The 13611-nt window shown below is 35.8% G+C and overlaps 1 long non-coding RNA gene across 1 annotated transcript; it reads right to left on the bottom strand.

Moving 5' to 3' along the window:
• Positions 1-10199: 10199 nt before the first annotated feature.
• LOC145980964 (uncharacterized) lies at positions 10200-12622 on the bottom strand. Its single transcript, XR_014440902.1, has 2 exons — positions 12571-12622; positions 10200-10545 (listed from the first exon to the last, which is right to left on the bottom strand). It is a non-coding gene; the product is annotated as an uncharacterized LOC145980964 (long non-coding RNA).
• Positions 12623-13611: the final 989 nt, after the last annotated feature.

Raw genomic sequence — 13611 nt, forward strand, 5'->3', positions numbered from 1 at the left:
TTACATAAAGGAAGAGTATAAAAATTATAGAAGGAGTGAATAAAATGTTGTATATAGCCAATTAAGATAAATAAGAATATGCTCGTATATGAAACAATTATGAAAGTTATTAAGTGAGCAAATGAATTCAGAAATGTATCTCCTTTTTGATCGTAGTGATCAAAATTTGATTCAATACCTCTGGCGAGGAGAACATCGTCAGCTTTTGTGTTTGTCCGTCCCTCGGTGGCGCTGTGTCCAAATTAGACGCCTCGAAGCACTTACGGTTGCGCTCCTTATTAGACGCACTGGGCCATAGGCAGCGCTTGCTGCTAGCGATCCTGGGCTATTCCCCTTTTGGTCGTTACATAAGAGGTGGCGCTACTGTCAGTTTAGTCGCCTCTATTCTTTCTATAAGTATAGCTTGTGTCGTTTGTATAATGCCAAAGAAGAGGGGAAAAGGAGCGCATACATGTAATAAATGAGATTACGCTTTAAAGGCAAGGACAATAAATTAGAAGAAAAAAAGAAGAGGAAGTATTTTCCCTAATCAAAGATAGAATGGAAGAAGAAGCATTTTACCAAAATAGAAGGAAGAAAAGAAGAAGAAGCCTTTTAATCAAAATTGTGAGAAGAAAAGAAGAAGAAGATTTACTTTCAATTATACATATATTTATAAGAAGAATACAACAGACGTAAATTTGGAATCAACATATATATATATATATATATATATATATATATATATATATATTTCAATGTATATACAACTTCGCTATATATTTTCTCTGTATTGTGTACAGTTTTCAGAATATAGATCCGCATTTAACTATATCCTCTTGGCTATAAAACGCTTTCATTTGGAATTCTCGAATAAAGAACCTATCCCCTAAGATTAAGATATTTCTATAGCCGTGGTAAATAACATTTAAGTACGTATCCCCAGGGTCGTAGCAGCACACATCAGAAGTACCACTTTCGTTAGTCTGCAAAATGCAGTCCTGGGTGCGCTACGTGGAATAGAGATTGACATTTGGGTGTCTTCCGGAAGTGTCACCGCTTACAGTTGGATAGAGAGAGAGAGTGAGAGAGAGAAACATATCCAAAGATTTGAGAGAACGAGATAAAGAAATAATAAGGAAAGAAGGAATCAAGAAGAATCGAAGACAGACTGAACGATAGAGAGAAGTGGAAAAACGAGAGCAAAGAAGAATGTAAGAGACATGAAGAAACAAGTTATAGAGAAACCTAGAGAGAGAGAGAGAGAGAGAGAGAGAGAGAGAGAGAGAGAGAGAGAGAGAGAGAGAGAGAAAGAGAGAGAAAGAATAGTGTCAGAAAGAAAAGCAGGAAAGGAAATAAATGCATTACTAATAGCCATAACTATTGAATGAAGAAAAACTCACAAGAAAATAATAGAGACAGAGAGAGGTGGAGGGAGAAAAAAAGAAAATGAAAAACACACGGAGAAAGAGAACAACTCATAGAGAGGCAAAAATGGATAGATAGAGATAAGAAGATAGAAATGTAAAAATAGAGTGAGAGAGGGAGAAACACAGTATTGCAGTATCTAGGTGTCCCGTTTTATTTGTCGGTAACTGTACACATAATAGCCTAAAATAAACCCATAATAATTACAATTATTCTTTCTACTCATACAACATTTTGTTGAAAATTCAACCATTATAATTTTCTTGTTCTTTGCAGGTCTACTTCGACAGATGTGCAGATAAAGGTAGGTGATTGACTTTTATGATTGCTGTGATAGGTTCCTGCGCTCTTTAAGCTCCAAACTAATAGAACAATCGTAACATTTCTTTACTTCCTGTATTTATTCTGTAGTGTTTCTGAAGCAAACTAAACGGACATTCTCCTTTAAACAAAAAGAAGTTTGACTCAAAGGATACACCGGAACCTTTCACTTTCGACAATGCCTTTCGTTCTGATTTATGCAAATATCCCAATGATATGGCTAAAGGTAGCTAGTAGAGAGTATAGTATATAAAGTAGCCGGAAAAAAGGCGCGAAGTGAAAGAAGCGGAAGAAGATTGAAATGAATATAGAAATTATAACGTGAAAACGAACGTTGCGAAATGAGACGAACTTAAAACTAAGAAGAAGCGAAGAAATGAGCATCACACAAGAAACGGCGACAATGGAAAATACAAGCGATAAGCTAAGAATAATCTCCGAGCTAAAAAAACAAGAAGTACAATTATGATGATAGGTAAGCGTTAAGGATGTATTTAAGGGGGGGCAGGGAGTCCGGACTCCCTGAAAGATTTACCAAGCACTAAAATTAAATAATGAAAATATTCTTGTTTAGCATTAGTTGTATAGATGGCCATTTACTTTCTCTGAACTTATTGGAAGGCTAGGGTTATATTGGGATCATCTTTCAAGATCAATGCCAAATATTAACTCACACGTCTACGTATGATATCATACATATAATATTAATAAAGAACTTGATTGAAATTGATGCATGTAATTAGAGGGGAATACTTATACACTAATATTAATCAATATTCTGAAGAGCATTTTATCCCTCATACGTTTCTGTGTCCTCGGGAAGGGGAGAAGATTGTTATATACCATAACATGCATTATTATGCATAATAAACTGGCAGCTATGGCCAATGTATTAGTCTGTGCGTAGCAACTATTATGCACCTTGTTTATGTGTAATCTTTATGTATGATTTTGTGTGTTACGACGTAAATCCACCTTGGTAAAAGTTTAAATGCACTTATTTATAAAGTTCCACCCTTGACATGTTTATTTATGTTTGTCAGGAAGATTAAGACATAACACAACTTTTAATACTTAAAATTTTTCAAACGGTGGGATTCAGTGATAGTATCAGCATCGGTTCGACTCTATAAGGTAAAGTAACTCTGATACCCGTTTGCATCATCGTTGCATGTACTCGCTAGTTTGACAATCTACGGGTCAGGGTAACCCTCGAGTTAGAGTCATCTTCCATTACATCATTCTGAAAGACATGATAGGCAGTGCAAGTAACGAAACAGGGGTTGAATCTAGGAAAATAAGCAACAGCCTACACATCATAAGAATGGAAGTATGTGATTGGTTAGTTGGTTGGTTACTCGTGGTGTGAATGATAGAAAATTAGTGAAAAATAGTGGAAGGAACGCTAAATATAACTAACTAACTAACTCCCTAGCCTTCTTAAACCCGAAGGTTCATGGCTGCAGCAACACAGGCCTTCCATCTTTCCCTATCTTGAGCAACTTCTATATACTCTTTTCCATCCCTACCGATTTCCCTTAGGTCCATCTCAACGTTGTCCCTCCATCTTCGTCTTGGCCTTCCTACAGGTCTTTTACCATCAGGTTTCCCAACAAGAATCCTGTAAACTCCTCTTTCCTCTCCCATTCGTGCCACATGGCCTGCCCACCTAAGTCTTCTTGATTTAATTATTCTAATAATATCTGGACATGAGTACAAATTATGTAGTTCTAAATTATGTAACCTTCTCCACTCACCTGTCTCCTCATCCCTTTTAGGTCCAAATATTTTCCTAAGGATCTTATTTTCAAACACACTCAATTTATGTTCCTCTTTCAATGTAAGGGACCAAGTTTCACATCCATATAATACTACAGGCAAAATTACTGTTTTGTATATTTTAACTTTTAGTTTCTTAGATATTAAACGAGAAGACAAAAGTTTATGAAGAGAGAAGTAACATGGATTTCCTGAATTAAGCCTACTTTTTATTTCCTCTTTAATATAATTTTCATTTGTTAATATTACTCCTAAGTATTTGAATTTGGAAACTGGTTCAAACGAGTTGTTATCAATAATTAGATTTTGATTATTACCTAACACTTGGTTTCGGCCTGTAAGCATATATTTAGTTTTCTCTTTGTTAACTTCCAAACCTATCTCTTTAGCAGTTTTGAAAAATATTTTAGCATTATTCTTAATTGTATTCAAATCATCCCCCAGTAAGTCTACATCATCTGCATATGCTAACAACTGAGTCACACCATTTAATTTTAGTCCTTCTTTAGTTTCTTTTACCTTCCTAACAGCATATTCTAAGGCAAAATTAAAGAGCAATGGAGATAATGCATCTCCTTGTTTTAACCCATCATGAATTGTAAATTTGTCACACATATTAATACCCACACGAATTTTACTTTCTGTTTCACTGGTGCATATTTTTATCATACTAACAAGCTTCTTAGGTATTCCAAACTCTACTAATATATTATATAATTTATCTCTTTTGACCGAATCATATGCTTTTTTGAAATCAATGAATAGCTGATGGACATTTTGATTATATTCCCACTTTTTTTCAAGTGTCTGTCTGATGTGAAAAATTTGATCTGTAGTTGATCTGTTACGTTTAAATCCACATTGATAATCACCTATAATTTCATTAGCATATGGGGTTAGTCTTGTTAAAAGAATGTTAGATAATATTTTATATGTTGTTGAGAGTAGAGAAATTCCACGGTAATTATTGCAGTTCATTTTATCACCTTTTTTAAACACAGGAACAATTATGGATTCTTTCCACTGTTGAGGGATTTCTTCTTTATTCCATATTAAACTAATTAATTTATGAATTTGACATATTAATGAATTTCCACCATATTTAATTAACTCAGCTGGTATTAAATCAATGCCAGGTGCTTTGTTATTCTTTAGCCTTTTAATAGCATCTTTAACTTCAGTCAAGTTAGGTTCTGAAACTAAAGGTTCTGCTGTGTGGACTTCATTTACTTCTGATTTATCTCCTACATGAACATTTAAAAGGTCATTAAAGTAGTTCTTCCATCTATTTAGAATATCGCTTGGGTCAGCTAGGAAATCACCGTCTTTATCTTTTATCAAGTTTACTTTAGGTTGCCACCCCTTTCTAAACTCATTTACACCTTTATATAAATCTCTGATATTTTTATTTTTGCTGTTTGTTTCAATTTCGTTAATTTTGCTTTTCAAGTAATCTCTTTTTTTACTTCTAAACGTGCGGTTAACTTCTAGCTTTATTCTATTATAATTGTTTAGATTTTTATCATCAGAGTTATTTAACCACCTAAGTCTAGCCTGATTTCTTATTTCTATTAGATTATGACATTCATTATCAAACCATGGCTTACTTTTTCTTGGTTTATGGTATCCTATACTTTCTTTAGCTGCTGATTCTATTGCATTACGTATGTGCTCCCAATTCTTATTTACGTCTGTTTCATTTATATTTTCATCATCATTTAAATCCTGCAAAACATCAAATCTATTTGACAGTTTAATTTGGTAATCTTTCTTAATTCTGTCATCAGAAAACTTTCCTGTATCAAATTTTAGAACTTTTAGATTTTGTTGCTTATGATTTATCACTGAGAGTCTTTCTCTTAATTTAGCAATTACTAAATAATGGTCACTGGCACAGTCAGCACCTCTATGTGTACGAACGTCAATTATACTAGTATGCCTTCTCTTATCAATGAGAATATGATCTATCTGATTATGAGTTTTACCATCTGGAGAAGACCAGGTATATTTATGGATATCTTTATGTTTAAAAGTGGTACTTTTCACAATTAAATTCTTTGAGGTTGCAAAAGTAATCAATCTTATACCATTATCATTACTTAATTCATGAAGACTTTCTTTACCAATTGTGGGTAAACAATAACAAAACAATAACCTTACCAGGATTAAACAGTAGTTATAAATCGATCCTGACTTCTACGGGAAGGCATATGTACAGATCAAAGTCTACTCCAAACATGTTATAAGACTGTTTAACATGATTGCAAGTTGCAATAATAATAATAATGTACTTTATTTTAACAATAATGTTACTTCTTTCATCTTTATGCCAGTTGCTTGTTTATAACTACTGTTTAATCCTGGTAAGGTTATTGTTTTGTTTAACACATTTTAGTCAGCTGTTTTAGTATTGTATCTGTTCTGTTTACATTGTCTTCTTCTGTACTGGAAATTTCCTCAAATGAGTAAATGTCCTAATGTAATTCAAGCACAGCATATTGCTTAAATTACAAGAAAAAATATATACCCGCATTTTTAATTAGATCCTCAAACTACTACTACATCAAATATAGTACGTATACCAACACTCTGACCAGCTTGCTATCAATTTGTTCTAAATTTCCTCAATAGGTGGCTCTGAACATTGTTAATTGCAAACTGATTCTCTACAGGAACGCTTTTGTGCAAGGATGGGTATTTTGAGCCGAATTAAAACTAAATCTTAAGATGTAATTTTCGAACTAGAACAAAAACGATGGGGCTATAGCATGTAGGCATAATTTTGACTTAGAATGAATCTCTTAAACCCAATGACAAAACAAAATGTAATTTGTTTTCCTACCGTAATTGCAAGATGTTTCTAAATGTAATTAATTATAACATACAGTGAGTCACATAATTATTCGGACACACAGTAAATTTGTAACGTTTAAGAGCGGGAAGGGAGTGAAATCTGTGTACAGCGTTGAAGTTGATTTTCGTTTAAAAAATGTCATGTTTAGCACAAAATTGGACGATAAAATGTTAAAAAACGAACATCAGCAACAATATAACGAAGGATGAATCCCTACCGTTGCAAAAATAGTGCCACAAAATTATTCGGACACATAGTAAATGTTAACGTAAGTTTGCGATACAGTGACAATTTCGATTTACGAATTGATTGATACTCTGTTCATATATATTAACTCTGGTTTCCTGTAGGTTTCTGTAGCAATTACGATCGCGTTTTGTTTAACAAAGTTGTGATATAAGAACATTTTCTGTGTAGAAATGGAGCGAAGAGAAAAGGAAAGTTCATTTGAACAACGTCAGTTAGCGATATGGCACCACGCTAAGGGTAAAACTTACCGTTCAATTGCCTCAATGTTGAAAATGAAAAAAAGTACAGTTGCAGATATTATTAAGCGATTTAAAGATGAAGACAGGATCGAGTCCCACGGTCATACAGGGAGACCAATAATTTTTTCCCCCAGATAAGAGACAGTAATCGTGAGGAAAATTTTAAAAAAACCAAAGATGAGTGCTCCAATGGTGTGTGCTGAGGTAGCTGAGGAGTGTGGAAAGCATAGTCATCCTGAAACTATATGAAGAGTGCTCAGAAGGGCAAACTATCATGGCCGTGTAGCCAGGAGAAAGCCGTTTGTAAGTAAGCCAAACAGGACAAAAAGACTGGTGTTCGCAAAGGAACACTTAGGAAAGGATCAGACAAGGTGGAATCGGGTAATTTTCACTGACGAGAGTAAATTCAATATTTGTGAGTCAGATGGGAGGGTAAAAGTGTGGCGTAAACCAAATGAGGAGCTCCGAGGGAAAAATTTGCAAGCAACAGTGAAGCATGGGGGTGGTCACGTAATGGTTTGGGGCTGCATGTCGGCCCAAGGCGTTGGTAAATTGGCTCTCATCGAACAGACAATGGACAGGTACCGTTACCTTGACATTCTGAAGTCAAATCTAAAGACTAGTGCTGAAATGATGGGCATTCTTTGTAACTTTATGTTTTATCAAGATAATGACCCGAAGCACACTTCCGGCGTAGTACAAGAATAGTTATTGTACAACTGCCCAAAAGTACTCCATCCTCCACCGCAGTCTCCAGACTTGAACGTCATTGAGCACCTCTGGTGTAAGTTGGAAAAAGAAGTGAGGAAAACGCCTATAACCTCGAAGGCAGACCTCAAGGAGAGACTTCAACATGAATGGGCCAACATATCGCCAGTGTACACCAGAAAATTGGTAGAATGTATGCCAAATCGTTTATCCGAGGTGTTAAAAATGAAAGGGATGCCTACCAGATACTGACATTTCTGTTCGTTGCTTTTCAAGCGTGTTTTCCTGTTTCTCCTTCCATGTGTCCGAATAATTTTGTTGAACCCACAAAAAATGTTTGTTTTGTTTAATGAAAATATTTTACTAATATATTATATTAAACATAATTGAAGATAATTAACAGTGTGCTCATATTGAGTTTTATTTGTTAAATAAATATTAAACATATATCATCGTATTATATCACGACTACGTCAGTAAATATTCAGAAACCTTATCTGTCCGAATAATTATGTGACTCACTGTATGTTGCACATAAATTTATATTAAAAACTCGCAGTAAGCGAAATTCCAGCTTGACTGGTCACTGGTAAGAAAAAGGTTGAATAAATAAATAAGAATTTTGGCTGTACCTTTATTTTCTACAATAAATATGATATAACTGTTATGTCATGTTAATGGTTAGTTATATCTAGTATTTTTATCTCGTTCGCTGAGGGGCAAAGGCAACGGGAGCGTTGTGTTGATCACACCATATCTTCTAGGGCCGAGATTGAAAATGTGTGCGGCCCTATTTCCACACCCCTTATGTGCCTTCATTACACGGAAAGCTGCATACCTTTACCTTTGTAATAGAATAGAAAATAAAATGCAAATGAACAAAATAATAGGTAATTATATTGCTCTTTCTTCTGTTGGAATATTTGCACTATTGTTGCGACATGTTATTGTATTTCCTCCTTGACAGTGGTATTCTATATAGAAGTAATATAATCATCATACTTTTTTATATTTATTTGTATTTTATTATATCCGAAATACATTATATTATATGCAGCAGTTTTCGGTAATCCTTTGTGTTCAATGTTCCTCTATACTTGAGTGATTATATTTTATTTTTGTAAAATGAAGTAATTATTGTTCGATTTCTACGTTCTTCTTTTGTCCTAACGGCTGTCATTCTGGATCTTTTACCATTATAATTTTCATAGTTGATGCTTTCGCCATCTATTGTCAGATACAGGACCTTGGTTATGTCATTAGGAACCGAAATGTCCCTCCCTTTCATCTATAGGAATAACAATGTACGTAAATAACTATAAAGCTTCGATCTAATTTGAAGCTTTGCAGGGTGGTGATTTTCAACCAATTGAGCATTCGTGATTGTGTAGGCAAAATGAAAAAAAAAAACATTTTTGGGACTTATAGATTGGAAACTTGTTAGTGCAGAAAATAAATTAATTCATTTTATTCTATTTCAGTTATTTTATGTCGCTGATCTATCTCTTGGATTAAATGCGGTGATGAGATAGATGATGAAATGAATGAGCGGACAAACACAATGACACATCCATATACCCAGGATTCGAAACTTAGGCTTCTGGTTTCATAACACAATACTTTATCTCTATATTCCTCGCCCAACACTCTGGTCGCCTTACTACCAAATCGTTCCAAACTCTCTCAACAGGTGGCTCTGAACATTGTAAGTTAAAAAACTGATTGTCTACACTAACGCTCCCTCGCAGTGTTCAATGTCACTACTAGAGTTACTGCAAACGAATGTAGTTGATCAGGCTATTCAGATGGCTACCTGATATGATATAAATTACAGATTAAAGATCCAATATTAAGGCAGTTGGCGCCGTTAAATAAACAAGTTTACATCAGAAGCTCGAATCTTTAACTTCTACATTCTCAGTCGGGAATGCAGCACGTTCTAAGACAATCCTTAATAATGGCAGCATGAATAATGTAGGCAACAAGAACTTAATGTTTCACATCTGCCGAAAGGGGAAAATATGTTTTCTCTAACAACTGTTGCACAGCGAGTTACGTAGGTAGGGGTCATGGGTTCGAATCCCGTTGTGGACGTTTCTTCCTTACTTCATTAATTTCATCATATCGTCACTTACCCTCATTCGATCCCCGGCCGGTTCAAATCCGGGAACTTTTCTAACGATGGAAGCAGCCCCGGCGCCCACCCAGCGTCGAATAACATGGGTACCTGGGGGAAACCCTGGGGGGTAAAGGCGGTCAGGGGCGTGATGCTGATCACATCACCCCCACTCACGACCGGATCAAGAAAGTGTGGGGCGTTACCCCCACACCCCCTATACACCTTCATGGCGTGGTGCTATGCACAGGGGAGCACTTTACACTTTACCTTTTTTATCTATCTTTAAAATTGCAGCCCTCTCCTAAAGGAAATCCTGCATACCTGTATGCGTACTGGTGGATTTGTCGTCTTGTCATCAAGGGGTCCCGGGTTCAATCTTTAAACTGTAGGTCCATTCACAATTAGCCTATGCCTATCTAAGCATAAAGTGAATTTCGAAAGCTCACCAGTCCGTAACAGAGACCGAAAATATACCTCTCCAAGTGTTTTTAGGATACGTTCACAAAATGATACATAATAGATTTTATTTATTTATTAATGTTAGGAGTACATTTTTGAATAGCTGAAGATTGAATATCCATTGTATTGTAGAGGAGTTCAACGGGCAGTTTCTTTGCAAATGCCATTCATAGTTCAAGACTAGCAGGTTGTGGGGTCTTCAAAGCTTAACCAAGAAGAACATTGGAGGAAGCAAGAAGTGGTGAAGAAATAATACCAGGATTGCCAATAAGATGTGAAGAAATAGGGATATTCTGTGCAGTGTAGATGGCACCACTGCTGGCAGCGTATGGAGAAGCCAAAAGAAGTTGCCTCTTGCTTCGTTCCTGGGCAGTGACGCACACAACGGCGATCAACAAAGCGAGAAGAATCTGCAATGAAGGAAACAATTGACTTAGTACTTACAACAATAGAAATGCAACGCTCATGTCAAATTTTTTCAAGTAAGTACTCATTAAATTCGCAGTGTGCAAAAGCAATCTGACATTACATCGAAGTTTTTGATCCGAATCTAAGAATAGTGGATTGTATCCTTGAAAATTTATTTCTTGTACTTGTTATAACATCCATTTTCATCGATTCATCTTCACTACATCATGAGTATCCTAAACCTGTAAATAAATCACGTTAAAATAACCGAAAATTATTGTAAACTTGTAAAAACCTGTCCAGAACTTTTAACCGTACAGATGTTCTGATTATTATAAAATATATTTTCTGCTACTTTTAATATTCTGGTCTACATAGCTACTCAGAAGATGAAGTTTAAAGTATTTTAAAAAAATAAAGTATATTTTGACTGCAATGTAACTGAAGCAGGAATTTAGTTTCAATTTATGTTTATTTAATCTCGTTATATAACTAACTAACCCCCTAACCTTCTTAAACCCGAAGGCTTATAGCTGCAGCAACACAAGTCTTCCATCTGTCCCTATCCTGAGCAACCTCAATCCTTAGTCCTACGGTACATCCTATCCTTAGTCCAGGAACCTCTCAAAGTAGTCCCCGCCCGGTGATCCTAATGGGGGACTATTTTATCTCTGGAATATTTTACCTTGTGAACATCCATAGCTTCATGTTGCTGTTTCTTGCCGCTACATTTCTTACAGTGCAGAGTTGTCAGCTCTACGGCTAACCCCCAATATGAATGGAGATTCGCACCTATCGTTGGTCAGTGGATCTCTCTGATCTAGCTGCAAGGATCACATATTATTCCACCAACCATAACCCACCTCTGTCAATTGTGAGACGCTCATAGAGGCATGACAGAACAGCTGTATAAATTCCAACAGAGCAATTTCTTTACTATTTCACTCTGTTTGTTGACTAACTGCAGTGAACAAGTCACTGAGCGATGGGGTTGTCACATTCCTACGCTAATAATAATGATAATCTATAATCTCATTGTATACAGTATAACATCCTATTCACTCATTACAATAATTGGCAATAGGTGGCAGGTGTGTAGAGGAAACTAACAGTTGACTAAACAAGATAACTAAGCTGAAATTGCTTCGATTGTAATTCACAGATACTTTATACAAATGTTTTTTAATTAAATTTCCATATTAAAGCTCAAACAATATACATTAAAAGCGTTGTGCAAGCTCGTGAATATTTTTTCTTACAAACAACAAATAGGTGCATGTGTACATTTGTGAACATACATCGTGAATGAAAATTCTGTACCAATATCTTTTCCTTACAGCATGCACAAAACTATTGTGAAGTTTCTAACCGAGGGGGTTTTGTTCGGTTCTACAGTGTACGTACAGTCACCTGCAATAAAATCTGTACTCTGAATTACTCGCTTTTCAGTTTGATGTTATGTATGTTGCCTAACTATACGGCCATGAGCGACCTTCAATAGCAAAACACCTAACGCTATGCAGGGAAGCTAGTATTTCAAGGTCTAGATGTTCTACTTTTTTGCCGGTGAATGTACTAAACGAGTATTTCACGATCTAAAGGCTATATTTCTATTGCTGGTGCCTGTACATTTCACGAATTCGGATTCGACTTCACACTATAGACCCGTTTAGTCTATTTGTGCCTAAGCCATACTAAAAACAAGCTCTTTGCAAATATTCGTATCCCACTTTAAACTGTAGCCCCAGTCCAGATTGTCGCATCTAAGCATAAAGTGTACATAAAACAATCTTTGAAAAGATTTGGATTTAAAATGACGTGTAGCTAGCTATCGAATCTGCCAGTCCATCCCAAGGCCTGTCTTGGTTTATTAAACTCTTTAAGAGTAGAAGAAGAACTTCATCAAAATTATAATGTCTCTCTCCCCAAATAATGTGTAGTAATTGTTCCGTTGATTTCCTGACACTATCTCCAAATAGCTATGGAGGAACTTACTCTGATTATGGACGTTTCATAAATCTACTTACCAAAGCTCTCATGTTGGAGATGTGTTGGTGTTGGTTTTCGGAAGCTGTGGCTGCTGAAAGACTGATGCTCTACAAAAGACGTGGCACCCCTTTTATACTATACTAAAGCTCCACCCGAGCATTATCATGGAACATCAAAATCCAGTGCCCCACCCAAACTCAACACCAAGAATCTTACACTTCTAAAGACCTTGAAATTGACAATGAACTTGTTTTTATATATCCACTGGCTTTCCAGTGTTGTTATAAGCACTGTACCAGCTGAATTCTTAACTTGAACATATTTCCATCATATACACAGATGATGTGCTGTATTTCATACCAAAAGTGACGAATTGTTTATTCCACGCGAATGAGTGCCTTTAAGAATATATCAATGTATTCAAGTTTGATAATAGCGAGTAGCATTGACAATGACTAAATGTTCAAGGGTGGTTACATCATATTGACTGGTTCAAGGTCTTTCTTCTTTACTTCCAATTATGTTGACGTAGTCTTGTTCCTTGTATATGTTCCGTTAGATAAAAACGTTGTCCGGGCTTGGAATTTGGAATCAACTCTACTCAACACTTTACATTTGGCTGTTTATGCCCAGCATACAGAATTTGGAATCAACATTATTTTCGAGCCAAGGTGGATGAATAAAAAGTGAACCATTACTGGCTTGCGTTAATGATTGGATCAACTTTGCAAAACCTCACTTATGGCGCCCTCAGTCCATAACGTGACGCTTAAGATAATAAGTATGAAACACCTAAGGTCGTTGAGTGGTTGAATCACAATCTCACCATCGAAGGTTCCGGGTACGAGTCTTAGCCCCTGGATGGGTGCTTCTTTGGGTGTGTGCCTAAACAGGCAAGTGACGTAATAAGGTAAATTCAAATAGAAACATAGGGTGACCCAAAATCGTGCTTCCTGTTTTATTGTTAAAGAAAACTTCGGATTTTATTTCATTTTTCAAATATTAGCGCCCCATTCTCCTTACGCAGAGAGCTTGTAGGAAATCATAGATTTATATCAATTGTTATTGAAGGCACAACA

Source organism: Lepisma saccharinum, chromosome 28 (genome assembly GCF_977018435.1).
Source record: "Lepisma saccharinum chromosome 28, izLepSacc3.1, whole genome shotgun sequence".
NCBI lineage: Eukaryota > Metazoa > Arthropoda > Insecta > Zygentoma > Lepismatidae > Lepisma > Lepisma saccharinum.